Source organism: Octopus sinensis, linkage group LG1 (assembly GCF_006345805.1).
Source record: "Octopus sinensis linkage group LG1, ASM634580v1, whole genome shotgun sequence".
Taxonomy (NCBI): Eukaryota; Metazoa; Mollusca; class Cephalopoda; order Octopoda; family Octopodidae; genus Octopus; species Octopus sinensis.
In genome coordinates, this window is record NC_042997.1 from 23,133,330 (window position 1) to 23,148,329 (window position 15,000).

The following is a 15,000-nucleotide window of genomic DNA, read 5'->3' on the forward strand; positions in this document are numbered from 1 at the left end:
ATATAAAATAATATAAAATATTATTCGAGACAAAACCACTATTTTGCAAAAACAAACAAGAAAGACTTAATCAATACATAAAATTTTAATAAATAGTCAAAACAAAACCGCCACTACAATCGTTTCTTGTCTTGACGACAATCTTCAGGTGGGCTCTCCAATAATTCAGTGTCAAATATATATATATACACATATATATATATATTCAGATGAATTAGGTACATAAGTTGAGGTAACAGAATTTAGTAAGGTATTATCCATACAATTTCAAAATAAGGTGATTAAAATCAAAATAAGCAACAAAAGATATCCAGAGGTATATCTGGACATCCTTGTTGCTTATTTTGATTATATATGTTGTTTGTATGCATGTTTGTACGTATGTATTTGTGTGTGTGTGTTTTTGTCCCCCTACCATCACTTGACAACTGATGCTGGTGTGTTTATGTCCCCGTAACCTGGCAGTTCGGCAAAAGAGACCAATAGAATAAGTACTAGGCTTACAAAAAATAAATCCTGGGGTCAATTTCTTTGACTAAAGGCAGTGCTCCAGCATGGCTTCAGTCAAATGACTGAAACAAGTAAAAGAGTATAAATTGTAAGGATAAAATTAAAGAGAAAAATGACCAACAGTTCCATCAACAAAGTTCATTATTGCTCAAACTGTGCTTTTTTTATACCAAATATCATTTTACATTGAAACTTAACAGTTAATTCATACTAAAAATATTGATAATATGTGGTAATAATGATTCCTTTTCAAGATGTACTTCCACATTCTTAAATCCGTAAAAATAAGCTCAGTATCTCACAGGAGCACATTTTATTGACACTAAAAAAAAGTAAAGACTCAAGATGAAAATTCTAAAGCACTTCCAGACATCAGAGACAGAACAAAACTTTTCATCCAGATGTTGCTGCTACTGTTGTTTAACTCCAGACCAACTATTCCTACTACCAACATTGTTTTATTCTCCTATATGAAGCAATGCAGGGCCATATGAGCTTACCGACTTTTTTCTTAAAACAGCAGGGTGTGATTAGAAGATTTAGTTGCTATTTCTAGGAGCTCAAGCAACCATATAGAGGCTCCCTTATTAACTTGAGTTTGCTCAGATATCAAGTTTAGGTACCGTTTTAACTACACGTAATGGTAGTCATCATCATCCGTAATAATGATAATAATCATAATTTCAAAGATGGGTAATGATGTTTGGCTGGTATCAAAATTAGTATAAATATTTTTAAATATAACACAATTTTTAGTCAAAGATTATGGTGAGAGCATTAATGTGTCATTTAGTTATTAGTCATTAGAGTAGGCAATTATTTGGACATATTTAAAGCAAGCAAGCTACCAGTTACAATAGATTCTTTTTCCATCATAGAGGGCTAAACTTCAGCTGATTGGTTGACACCACACACACATACACCTGAAATATTCAACCCCTTTATGTGCTAAGGGGTTGGTGAGACAGCATCTGAGCTCCAACCTATTGTACTAGTAATCTAAAGTGTCATGTGAGTATTTCATATGGCTCCAGGACAAGATACACACACACACACACATACATACACTCACATGACCATATACACCGACATATACACATAATCAGTTTATATACACTCATGGACTAACACATATACAATACATGGACATACATATATGCATACAAACTCATACACAAAAGAAGCACTCAGTCATTCTCGGTTAAAAGGACTAATAATAAAATATAGACACACGCATACATATATATACATACACAGCTTCATAAATACTAACATGCTTAATTACATACATATTTTCAGTTAGAAAGAGAGAAGAGACTAAATAAACCAGGCAAATAGGAATTTGTATATATTTGTTTCACAAAGAATTTTATATAAATATATATTTTTATATTATAAAATATCTTAAACAAGTGCACAGGATATATTCCCCAAACTTACAAAGTAAGCAACTTTATTTTCTCTCACTTTTGTTATGTGTGTGTCTGTAGATCAATTGATAAATAGTTACTCTATTTGATGGCATATTAGGCACACACAAATTTCAGCAACATATATTAATGAAATTAAAAGTTTTTAGTGCATTAAAGCATGTAATATAAGTCCCATTTTGCATGTAGAACTGCGGGTGAATTTTTGAGACATTTCTTTTGGTAAAAAGTGTGTCTTATATGACATCAAATATAGTACATATATATCTCATTCTTTCTCTAAGTGTGTGTGTGTATCTACAGAGTTTTCTTCATCTGCTGGTTACAAAGTACTGTGGCCATGCTGAGGCATCACTTTTAAAGATATAGTCAATTATATCAACCTCAGTACTTCACTGGTATTGCTTGTTGTTCCCTCACCTGTCTTTGTCTTTCGTTTTCTGTACATTTGAACCATATATATTTTATCAACCTTGGGAAAAAGAATGGGAGAAGATAAACTTAAGTAGGATTTGAACTCAATATAAAGGGACATTATTAAATACCACAAAGTATATTGTCCACTACTCTAGTGATCTATAATCTTCTGCTTTATATATCGCTTTTTCTCATCATACTTGTCTAATATCACTACTCTGCCAAATCCTGAATTCTTTGAAACAAATAAGGCATTTCCCAACTCCTGCTATTGGTAATTGTATATATAATAATGATTGTTATCTAAGCTCTAAACAATATTTTGGGTCAATCTAAAGGTTGCTTTTAAGGAAATCTGTGTATTATTTCTAGTAAATCAAGCTACTACAGACAAGTATCCCTTATTAGCACACACACACAGACAAAACTAAAGGGTGTGATTTAAGGGAAATTTGGCTGCTATTTATAGTAGATCTAGCTATCACATAGAGGTCTCTCTCAATGGCTTTTATAAGAAAATTTCGCAACTATTTCTAATAAGTCTAAGCTACATTGCAATAGTTTTCCTCATTCATATGTAAAAATCATATGGCATAAATTGAGGGTGATTTAGCTGCTATTTCTAGCAGGTCAAAATAGCATGCTGAAGCATCTTTAATTTGGTTCCCCACTTCCCTTATTGTAAACATATATAATATTTAGTTAACACACAAAACACTAAAATAATACATATATGTTGTCAGTAAAAGATAGGTAGAGTAACCAAAATATATCATCATCATCATCATCGTTTAACGTCCGCTTTCCATGCTAGCATGGGTTGGACGGTTCAACTGGGGTCTGGCAAGCCCGAAGGCTGCACCAGGCCAGTCAGATCTGGCAGTGTTTCTACAGCTGGATGCCCTTCCTAACGCCAACCACTCCGAGAGTGTAGTGGGTGATTTTATGTGCCACCGACACAGGTGCCAGATGAGGCTGGCAGACAGCCATGCTCGGATGGTGTTTTTTATGTGCCACCGACACAGGTGCCAGACGAGGCTGGCAGACGGCCACGCTCGGATGGTGTTTTCTTATGTGCCACCGACACAGGTGCCAGACGAGGCTGGCAGACGGCCACGCTCGGATATGGTGTTTTCGGTGTTTTTCTTATGTGCCACCGACACAGGTGCCAGACGAGGCTGGCGAACGGCTACGATCGGATGGTGTTTGTTACGTGCCCACGGCACGGAGGCCAGTCGATGCGGTACTGGCTACGGTCCCGTTCGGATGGTTTTCTTATGTGCCACCGGCACTGGTACCACAAGGATACAAATTCCATTGATGTTCATCTATTTTGATTTGGTTTGACTTGATTCGATTTGACTTTGATTTGACTTGCCTCAACAAGTCTTCACAAGTGTCACAAGCAGGAAGGTATGCACAGGTGGACTGACTACGTCCCAGGTAGGGGCCACGGGTTATGGCTTCACTAGTCTTGCCGGGTCTTCTCACGCACAGCATACTTCCATAGGTCTCGGTCTCTAGTCATTTCCATGGTGAGACCTAACGTTCGAAGGTCGTGCTTCACCACCTCGTCCCCTATCATAATCTCCAATGTGTAAAACACAAATGCAAAATCTGATTTGAAAAAAAAAAAATTATTAGAGGCAAATGCATAATCATGAGGTGAGTTCGAGTCCCAGCAACTAATATAATTAACTGTATATTCCCATTGTATATCAAACCCATTAATACATAGCGTCCAGAAAAATGGTAGCAGGAAAAATTACTATAACTTGTTTCGTACATGTGTATAGTTGGTTTGTTTGTATGTATGCAGCACCTGCTCACTCATAGGGCACTAGTTTAGAGGCAGACTGCGCAAAAAATAAGCTCAATAGGTAGTTTACTTAACACACAGTAGTAATTTTTCCTGCATCCATTTTTCTGGATGCTATGCATTAATGGGTTAAAAGCAGTTAGCTGCTATGCAGCTGTCACTATGGCTAAATTTTGTAGAAATACTGACAAGTCATTCACTCAGCTAAATACTGAGTAAAATTGTATGCAGGGTTAACTCTCCTTATATAAACTGGATATTGTTTATATACATAACTGACTGTTTCCATCCATCTCTCTCTCTCCCTCTGTCTGCCTGTTGCTTTTATATTATAATACAGTAAAAGACAGGGACATTGCTTTGTTGTTCACACTGATGTCAGTTTCATGCAAATCTATCATTCAGTGATTTAATTATTATCTTAACTTTTATGTACCTAATTGTTGGTGTGTTGCCATTTCTCTCTCCTTTTCCCGAATTACCTATCCCCCATCAATGAAGGACTATAATAAGCTAAAAATATTTTCACTATTTTTTTAATATATATATATAGATAGATATAAAGCTGAAGTTGTCTGTGTGTGTGTGGGGGGGGGGTAGCCTTCAACTAACACTATCTCCTCCGAGACCCTGCGGCGCAAGTTGACCAAAATTGAGAGTATGATAGAAGAATGCTTGCTCTTCATTCCATAGAAGAAAAAATTGAAATCAGACCATGTTAAGACCAAAAATTTTTTACATCAAAAAGGTGCTTTTTTTCTATAAAAAACCCTATTTTTTACGATTTTTTGACTGCTGTGTACTTTTTCTTAATGAATACTGTTGCAGTGTTAACTTCTTAATAGATTTTCAGTGCAGTTCTAAACCTGAGCTTCATTTTGCTTTAAATCTTCAGGTAAATTTTTTTTCCAAAATGTTAATAGAAGGAATATTAACCAACAATTGAAGTCGGCATTACACATTTGCAGCACATTCAGAGCAAACTCGAGCATCACCACACTATACTTTTATTCATAGATTGAAACTATGTCAAAACTTTGTTAATGCAACATCAAAATCTGCCGTTTTAAGCGCAACTAAAAAACAAACACAAGCAACGCTGGGTTATACTGCTAGTGTGTGTGTGTGTGTATATATATATATATATAAACATCTCAATTGTTTTTCTTTAGTATTTCACATTTTCTTCTGTTCTTTATGATGATACAAAGTGATATCTGGTTTTTGTATTCACATAAAATTTCTTGCTTTCATCACTGTCATCATCTAACATCCATCTTTCATTCTGGCATGGGTTGGGTGGTTTGAGAGGAGCTGGCAAGCCCCAAAACTGCACCAAGCTCGATTGTCTGTTTTGGTATGGTTTCTACAGTTGGCTGCCCTTCCTAACAACAACACTTTTTCCAAAATGTGCAGGGTGCTTTTTATGTGGCACCAGCATCAGCGGAGTTGCCATGTAACTTGAAAGACAAAGACCTCTAGGCTAGGAAAAGTAGTGGTACTGAGAGAGGCTTTGTGCCAGTAGAGAGGTTAAAGTATAATAGAGGGGTGTCTCACTATAGAGCAGATACTTGGCTATCTCAGTAGGAAAAAAAAAACAGAGAAGAAAGAGATAGAGGCAGAGAAAGATACAGACACAGAGTTAGTGAGAGAGAGAGAAATATTGAAGATGCATCAGGACCTATCCACAAAGTACAGAGGGATAGAGAAGGATGTTTCAAGATGGGGAAGAAATGACTGTAGCAAGTAATGGTGAGAGAAATTGGAGTAGCTGGGGTTAGTATTTTAGGTATGCGAGGGCATGGAGAATGTGCAGGTAAGTATGTGAGGGAGAGTGGAGGGGCCCACAATGGATGGTAAGTGATTGAGAAATTGAATCAAAAAGCAATAATACAGGACTTGATAGGACCCTTTAGTCTTGCCAAGTGTAAAACAACCTCTACAATGCTGGTACCACAAACAGATACATCTAACACATTCTGTAGAGTAGTTGGTGTTCAGAAAGACATCCAGCTCTTCAGAAAGAGATTCAAATGTTCAGAAGGACAACCAGATGTTCAGATGACAGAACTGGAGCAGGATATGGGCTTCCAACTGATGAAATCCCGCTGAACATAAGTGGACATAAAATGAGGATGCATATATGCTTTTCTAAACCTCAATGATGAAATGGGGTTTTAAAATCTAAGCAAAACATTAAATCCTAGTCAACTTGGTCTTCCCCCAAAATTTAACTCAAGTATCAGCATAGAGTTACCCTCATCAGTAAATGTTCCATTGTTATTTTCAAACTAGCCTTAAAACAAACTTGTTTTAACATTTACACACATTCATTACTCTTTCTTTTGATTAAGATGAATGGATTAAAACAACTACTTTCAGCTTGGATCTCTTTCCAGTTTCCTTTCAAACAATTGGCATCAACAATCAATAAAAATTAAAGAATGAAAGAGTTGTTTAATATTTATCTTTCTATTTCAAAACTATACACACACATGTCTGTGTGTGTGTGTGTGTGTGTATATATATATATATATATCATCATCATCATCATCATCATCGTTTAACGTCCGCTTTCCGCGCTAGCACGGGTTGGACGGTTTGACCGGGTCTGGGAAGCCAGGGGCCGCACCAGGCTCCAGTCTGAATCTGGCAGAGTTTCTACGGCTGGATGCCCTTCCTAACGCCAACCACTCCGTGAGTGGATTGGGTGCTTTTTACGTGCCACCTGCACAGGGGCCGGAGGGTCCGGCATCGTCACGATCGGTTCGAGCATTTTAACGTGTCAGCGGCACATGGGCAACGAGGTCCGGGGTACTTATATATATATATATATATATATATAAATATAAATAAATTAGAAAAAAACCCACCTTTTATCAATTCAATAATGAAAAATTACATTATACCATTTAGAAAAATTATAGAAAGATTAAATATAAGATAAAACATAATGATGATTAAGTAATGTGAAAAATAATAAATATGTTTTATCTTATATTTAACCTTTCTATAATAATTTTTCTAAATGGTATAATTTAATTTTTCATTATTGAATTGATAAAAGGTGTTTTTTTCTAATTTATATCATCATCATCATCATCATCGTTTAATGTCCGTTCTCCATGCTAGCATGGGTTGGATGGTTCGACCGGGGATCTGGGAAGCCAGAAGGCTGCACCAGGCTCCGGTCTTATCTGGCAATGTTTCTACAGCTGGATGCCCTCCCTAACGCCAACCACTCCGTGAGTGTAGTGGGTGCTTTTTACGTGTCACCTGCACTGGTGCCAGGCGAGGCTGGTATCGGCCATGGTCAGATTGGTGCATTTTACGTGCCACCTGCACGGAAGCCAGTCGAGGCGGCACTGGCTTCGGCCACGATTCGGATGGTGCTTTTTACGTGCCACCGACACAGAAGCCAGTTGAGGCGGCGCTGGCATCGGCCACGATTCGGATAGTGCTTTTTACGTATCTCCAGTCCAGGGGTCCTGGCATCTGCCGGGTGCCAGTCATAGGATTGGTTCAATTTCGATTCCGATTTCACTTGCCCCAACAGGTCTTCGCAAGCAAAGGGGGGTTGGCATAGGTGCCTGTCGTAGGATGAGGTTCGATATCGACTTTGCTTGCCTCAACAGGTCTTTGTGTGTCCAAGAGAGGAAAGGCATGCATAAGTGGACATGCCTGGTCTTTTCACGCACAGCATATTTCCAAAGGCCTCGGTCACTGGTCATTTCCTCAGTGAGACCTAAAGTTCGAAGGTTGTGCTTCACCACCTCGTCCCAAGTTTTCCTGGGTCTACCTCTTCCATGGGTTCCCTCCACTGCTAGGGATTGGCACTTTTTCACACACCTATCTTCATCCATTCTCGCCACATGACCATACCAGCGCAATCGTCTCTCTTGCACACCACAACTGATGCTCCTTAGGTCCAACATTTCTCTCAGGGTACTAACGCTCTGTTGAGCATGCACACTGACATTACACATCCATCGGAGCATACTGGCTTCATTTCTCACGAGCTTACGCATGTCCTCAGCAGTCACGGCCCATGTTTCACTGCCATGTAGCATGGCTGTTTGTACACATGCATCATACAGTCTGCCTTTTACTCTGAGCGAGAGGCCTTTAGTCACCAGCAGAGGTAAGAGCTCCCTAAACTTTGCCCAGGCTATTCTTACTCTAGCCATTACACTTTCAGCACACCCACCCCCACTACTGACTTGGTCACCAAGATAACGGAATCTATCAACTATTTCTAGTTTTCCCCCTGGAAAGTGACGGAAGTTGTTTTCTGCAGATTTTCAGAGGTTAATGCTCCCGAGCATCTGCCACATACAAAAACCATCTTCCTAGTTAGCCTTCCTTTGACATTGCTGCACCTCTTATGTGTCCATAGCTTACACTTGGTGCATCTTATAGAGTTTCTACCTACACCTTTTCTACAGATCGAGCAGGGCCATCTACCTGAAGGCGTTTGTGATTTGTCTACCTTCCTACTTATTATGACTTTGGTTTTAGCTAGATTGACTCTAAGGCCCTTTGATTCTAAACCTTGCTTCCACACCTGAAACTTCTCCTCCAGTTCTGATAGTGACTCAGCAATTAGAGCAAGGTCATCAGCATAGAGGAGCTCCCAGGGGCATCCTGTCTTGAATTCCTCCGTTATTGCCTGGAGGACTATGATAAATAGGAGGGGGCTGAGGACTGAGCCTTGGTGGACCCCTACCTCTACCCGGAATTCTTCACTGTACTCGGTGCCAACCCTCACCTTACTAGTAGCGTCCCTGTACATGGCTCGCACAGCTCTCACTAACCATTCATCTATCCCTAGTTTCCTCATTGACCACCAGATGAGGGATCGGGGGACCCTGTCGAAGGTTTTCTCCATGTCAACAAAAGCCAGGTACAGGGGCTTATCTTTGGCTAGGTATTTCTCCTGCAGCTGCCTTACCAGGAATATAGCATCAGTGGTACTTTTCCCTGGCACGAACCCAAACTGCATCTCATCTAAACTAACTCTCTCTCTCTCTAATTAGTTGGGTTATGACCCTCTCTGTAACCTTCATTACCTGATCCAACAGCTTGATACCTCTGTAATTATTTGTATCTAGGGCATCACCTTTACCTTTGTAGCAGTTGACTATTATGCTGCTACACCAGTCATTGGGTATGACTCCTTCGTGTATCACCTGATTAACTATACAGGTGACTAGGCTATAGCCGACACTACCAGATATTTTGAGCATCTCTGCAGTGATACCTGATGGGCTTGGGGCTTTCCCTGTCTTCATGCTTCTAATTGCCTTAACTACCAAGGAACTATCAACTCTGATAGCTGGTCCCTCTGTTGGGTCAACATTTGGCAGACTCTCTTTATCCCATTCATTTTCTTTATTCAGCAACCTTTCATAGTGGCGTCTCCAAGCCTCTCTCTTTGCATCCTCGTTTAGCGCAAGTGACCCATCTTCCATGTGAACACACTTCTCTCCTACCACATCACAATTCTCTCTCACACGCTGTCTTGCAACGCGAAACACTTCCAGTCTTTGGTCCTCACGGCGCAGAACATTGGCAATTTTTTTCTTATCTATATTATATTTTATATATTTTTGTGAAATTTGATTTAGTATTTCTAAATTGAATTTTTCCCTATAAGTTTGGAATAATATTCCCTCATATTATTATTATTATCATATATATATATATATATATATATATATGTGTGTGTGTGTGTGTGTGTGCGTGCGTGCATGCATGCACCAGATTTGTTCAAAAAGTATCTGGCTATTTTTTCACACCAAGACTAATGCCGTGGAGGCAAAATCCTTTGTGTCAGATATGACACCACTCTTCTTGCATGTACATGATTATTGCACCAGTAGGCCTTGTCAGTTCTCAGCTGTTATGCCTAGAGTACAGACATGTAGTGTGTGCTTGTAGGATTTTCATTTACACTAAATGCATCAAGCAGAGATATTACATCAAGTTTCGCCAAAATGTCGATGATACTCAAGCTCAAACAATCCAGAAGATTCAACAGACTTTTGGCAATGATGCTATAGGAAAAACTCAGATCAAGGAGTTGTATAACCACTTCAGGAATGGCCTATCTCAAGGTAAGCTCAGGCAGGCCATCCACAAGCCAAAATGTGGAGCCAATTGAGAAGATTCAGTGAATTGTCATGGAAGACCATCATGTAACAATCTAGGAAATCGCTCACATAGTTGGTATAAGCACAGTTCTTTCCATTTCAACACAGGATTTGTGCATGCTGAGAGTGTTGATGAAATTCATCCCCAAGGTGCTGGTGGAACAGCAGAAGCAACTCCATATGGAAATCACTCAGGACATTCTGGACTGTGTAAACCATGACCCAGATTTCATAGAGACTATCATCCTGGTGATGGAACACGGGGTTTTGGACTCTGCTTGATGTGTTTGGACATCGTGTGTGAAAACAAAAATCTGATGAGCATCTGTACTCTAGGCATAACAATCAGGAACTGATGCAGCCTACCAGCATGAAAATCTTTAAGCATGCACAGAAGTGTGGCATCACCTCTCATCCAAAGGATTTTCCCCACACAGCATTAGTTTTGGCAGGGAAAAATAGTCTGATACTTTTTGAATGCATGACATGCACATGTGTGTGTGTGTGTGTGCGTGCGTGCATGCATGCACCAGATTTGTTCAAAAAGTATCTGGCTATTTTTTCACACCAAGACTAATGCCGTGGAGGCAAAATCCTTTGTGTCAGATATGACACCACTCTTCCTGCATGTACATGATTATTGCACCAGTAGGCCTTGTCAGTTCTCAGCTGTTATGCCTAGAGTACAGACATGTAGTGTGTGCTTGTAGGATTTTCATTTACACTAAATGCATCAAGCAGAGATATTACATCAAGTTTCGCCAAAATGTCGATGATACTCAAGCTCAAACAATCCAGAAGATTCAACAGACTTTTGGCAATGATGCTATAGGAAAAACTCAGATCAAGGAGTTGTATAACCACTTCAGGAATGGCCTATCTCAAGGTAAGCTCAGGCAGGCCATCCACAAGCCAAAATGTGGAGCCAATTGAGAAGATTCAGTGAATTGTCATGGAAGACCATCATGTAACAATCTAGGAAATCGCTCACATAGTTGGTATAAGCACAGTTCTTTCCATTTCAACACAGGATTTGTGCATGCTGAGAGTGTTGATGAAATTCATCCCCAAGGTGCTGGTGGAACAGCAGAAGCAACTCCATATGGAAATCACTCAGGACATTCTGGACTGTGTAAACCATGACCCAGATTTCATAGAGACTATCATCCTGGTGATGGAACACGGGGTTTTGGACTCTGCTTGATGTGTTTGGACATCGTGTGTGAAAACAAAAATCTGATGAGCATCTGTACTCTAGGCATAACAATCAGGAACTGATGCAGCCTACCAGCATGAAAATCTTTAAGCATGCACAGAAGTGTGGCATCACCTCTCATCCAAAGGATTTTCCCCACACAGCATTAGTTTTGGCAGGGAAAAATAGTCTGATACTTTTTGAATGCATGACATGCACATGTGTGTGTGTGTGTACATATTTCAATGTTTGATTCATCATAAAAATAATGTTACATTAATCTGGAGGGTTACTCCATACTTTTGTAGAGTAAAGATTTATTGCTTTTTAATAAGAATAGTATTGACAGTGATTTTGAAGTTTCAATCAACAAGCTATCATTGAACAGTCTGATGATGGCTTAGCTAGCCAAAACTTCAGTCATTGCCAATATTATTCTTGTTAAAGAATAGTGTGTGTGTGTGTGAGAGAGAGAGATATCTAGCAGAGTATATTACATTATTTAAACTATTTTAGCCTAGGGTAAGCCATGAGAGAGCAGTCCTATGATCAAAGGTAATAAGTGTGACCATTCCATCTTTCTCATGATCATTGCATATCTGGGAATACATTATCTGATATGGCAGTCCCTTTCCAGAGTATAATTTGAGGAAGATTTGACTGCTATTCCTAGCAAATCAGACAACCATATAGGGACCATCTCATAAGTAAATACTCCTAAATAAGCTTGCTTTCAAGATTGTCTACTCTCTCTTCTCAAAACATTCCACTTCATCACAGTTCCATAAACTTAATAGGCCATTGAGGTGCCATTAAGTTCTTCACCAAAATTTAGTGATTCAATGGAATAATATACTCAAAGGATTCACATTGCTTATTATGGGTCTGGACCTAAACATAGCACTTAAAACCAACAAAATATTTGCTAGTGCTATAAAGTCCATAAAGCCTACAACAACATATTGTATTTTCCAATAGTACCTGTTTACAGAGACACAGCTGTGCTATTGAACATTATACATCTTTATCCGTGATAGTTTCAATCAGCATTTGATTTAAACCTTTCGTTACTGTATTCATTTTGAGACAGTGTAACCAGGACAACACTCTCCAATGTGTCTTTCTGTTTTTAAAATAGTAGAGTGTGATTTGAAGGAGATCTGGCAATTTTTCCTCGCAGATCAAGTGATGATGCCAAGTATCCCAAATTACTAGAGATATTGCGTGGCAGAGCAAAGTAAGTCTTCATGAACATTAAAAAATCTAATCAAAAAAAATTCTGACAAAATTGAGCTCAATAATTAATGTTATTTTAATCATTTCCACAAGAACAGAAGGCTACTCCAGATATGTTTCATCATCATTAGATCTCTGCAGAAAAGCACAGAATCCACTGTACTTTTTGAAATAATATAAAAGAATTATTAAGCATATATTCAATATTGCATGGGTAGGCATTAAAAAAATTAGCGTATTTAAAAAATAAATCATTATGTGATTGACACCAGTTAGTTTTGAATAAAATATGAATCCTAGTATCATCAAACAGTTGTCTGCAGATGTCGATTTATGTGGAATGTGAATTGCTTTAAATATTGGACACTGTCCAGGTACTATTCGATACTTAAAATTATATAGTGAATGTTTATCTATCTATCTATCATCATCATTGTTTAAGGTCCACTTTCCATGCTAGCATGGGTTGGACGATTTGACTGAGGTCTGGCGAACCAGATGGCTGCACCAGACTCCAATCTGATCTGGCAGAGTTTCTACAGCTGGATGCCCTTCCTAACGCCAACCACTCCAAGAGTGTAGTGGGTGCTTTTACATTCCACTGGCATGAGGACCAGTTAGGTGGTACTGGCAATAGCCACGCTCAAATGACCTCGCTCGAATGTTTTTTTCACGTGCCACCAGCACAAGTGCTAGTAAGGCAACACAGGTAACGATCATGCTCGAATGGTGTTTTTAACATGCCATCGGCATGAAGGCCAGCTTGTTGCTCTGGCAATGATGTCACTCATATGGTACTCTTAGCGCTCCACTAACAACGGATGCCAGTCACCAAGTTAGATTTCGATTTTGATTTCACTTGCCTCAACAGGTCTTCGCAAGCAGAGTTTAGTGTCCAATGAAGGAAAGGCACGCATAAGTGGACAGGTTTCACCCCTGGCATAGGCCATAAGGTTATGGTCTCCCTATCTATATTGTGGATTATTCTAGGTATGGTCATTGCTAGCTGAATCTATAGTGATAAGTTAATTTGTTCAATTGTTGTTATTATACTTCAGTCATTATCAATATAAAGTTCTTTGTTGTCTTCTAGATGAGATTTGTGCATAGATATTAACTGTGTTATTGTATTTCTAAAAAACAAGGCATTGTCTGTTTTAATTCCTTTCAAAATAATGAAGGATTTGGAGAAATTTAGTAAAATAATTTCTACATTATTAGCTAGTGTTAGGAATATAAATTAAGGTTATCTAAAATTATAGTAGAAGATTTTAATTAAAATATAGCATTCTAAAGCAAGAGGTCTTTAAATCATTGACAATTCCTTGGCATAAAAATGATAAAGTGTTTTTAGATGTTTTCATGGCAAATTTTAAATCATGTCATTATACATTTGCATGTCCATCAATGTAAATTGTTATGTGATGGAAGGCGTTAAGAGAGCAATAACTTATATTTTGAAAAGGATAAGAAAGCAGATGTTTTCTTGAGAATTCTGAACATCTGTTGAGATAGTGTGCTACAGGGTCAGAAGGTAAACAGAATTGAAGTATTCTGTGGTTCTAGCGTTCAAGTAGGATGCACATTGGAGTACTGCTCAAACATCTGGACTGGCAATGTAGCTATACACAGGAACATTCAAGAATACATTTAAAAGAGAGCCATTCAACTGACTGGTAAAGAAAGACTCACTCTTCAACATGCTACAGCTGCTATCATTTCTCCCTATTCTATCACTGATACAACCATCGCTGTTTCTTTGAACTTAGATGGCTGAATACCATCTCCACTAAGCTACCCAACACACCTGTCTCTTCTCTTCTCACCCAGTCTGTAACTCATTGTTCGGACACTGTATTTAACCATCGTGCTCAATCCTACCTCTATTAACCTATTTCCTACAGACATTGATTTACAAGATGTTCAAGCTCAACATAAACTGCATCAATCTCACCAGTTTCAGAAGTTGAATGTCACAAGTACAGCCTCATTCTCTACTAAACCACAAAAACAAAGTGAAAAGGCTAATCTTTTGGAAGTAGATTCAGTTATGTTATACAAGTGGAGTTGTCAGGAATGAAAGCTAACATTTTTAGCAACTTGGAAGGTTTTAATTGCAATATTGTAGTACCTCACCTTCTCAAGGTTGAGGTACAAGATTTTTTTTTCATCATATGAGCAGCCATTGTGCCATTGTGCTGTTGAAAGAAACTAGATTGTTATGTCTCCATTGGAGAATAT

The 15,000-nt window shown here is 38.6% G+C and overlaps 2 protein-coding genes across 6 annotated transcripts in view; one reads left to right on the plus strand and one right to left on the minus strand.

The window, feature by feature from the left end:
* Positions 1–15,000, minus strand: part of LOC118767727 — a 79,813-nt gene that overhangs the window by 47,874 nt on the left and 16,939 nt on the right. The gene's annotated exons all lie outside the window — the stretch shown is intronic.
* LOC115219177 (CKLF-like MARVEL transmembrane domain-containing protein 7) overlaps positions 1–15,000 on the plus strand; it is a 77,570-nt gene that overhangs the window by 24,670 nt on the left and 37,900 nt on the right. Inside the window, exon 1 of one of the 3 annotated variants that reach the window (XM_036512694.1) lies at positions 1,482–1,953. The exons of the other annotated variants lie outside the window; for them this stretch is intronic. The gene's annotated coding sequence lies outside the window, so the exon portion shown is untranslated. Of the gene's footprint in view, positions 1–1,481; positions 1,954–15,000 lie in introns of those variants that run through there. 3 annotated transcript variants of the gene reach the window in all.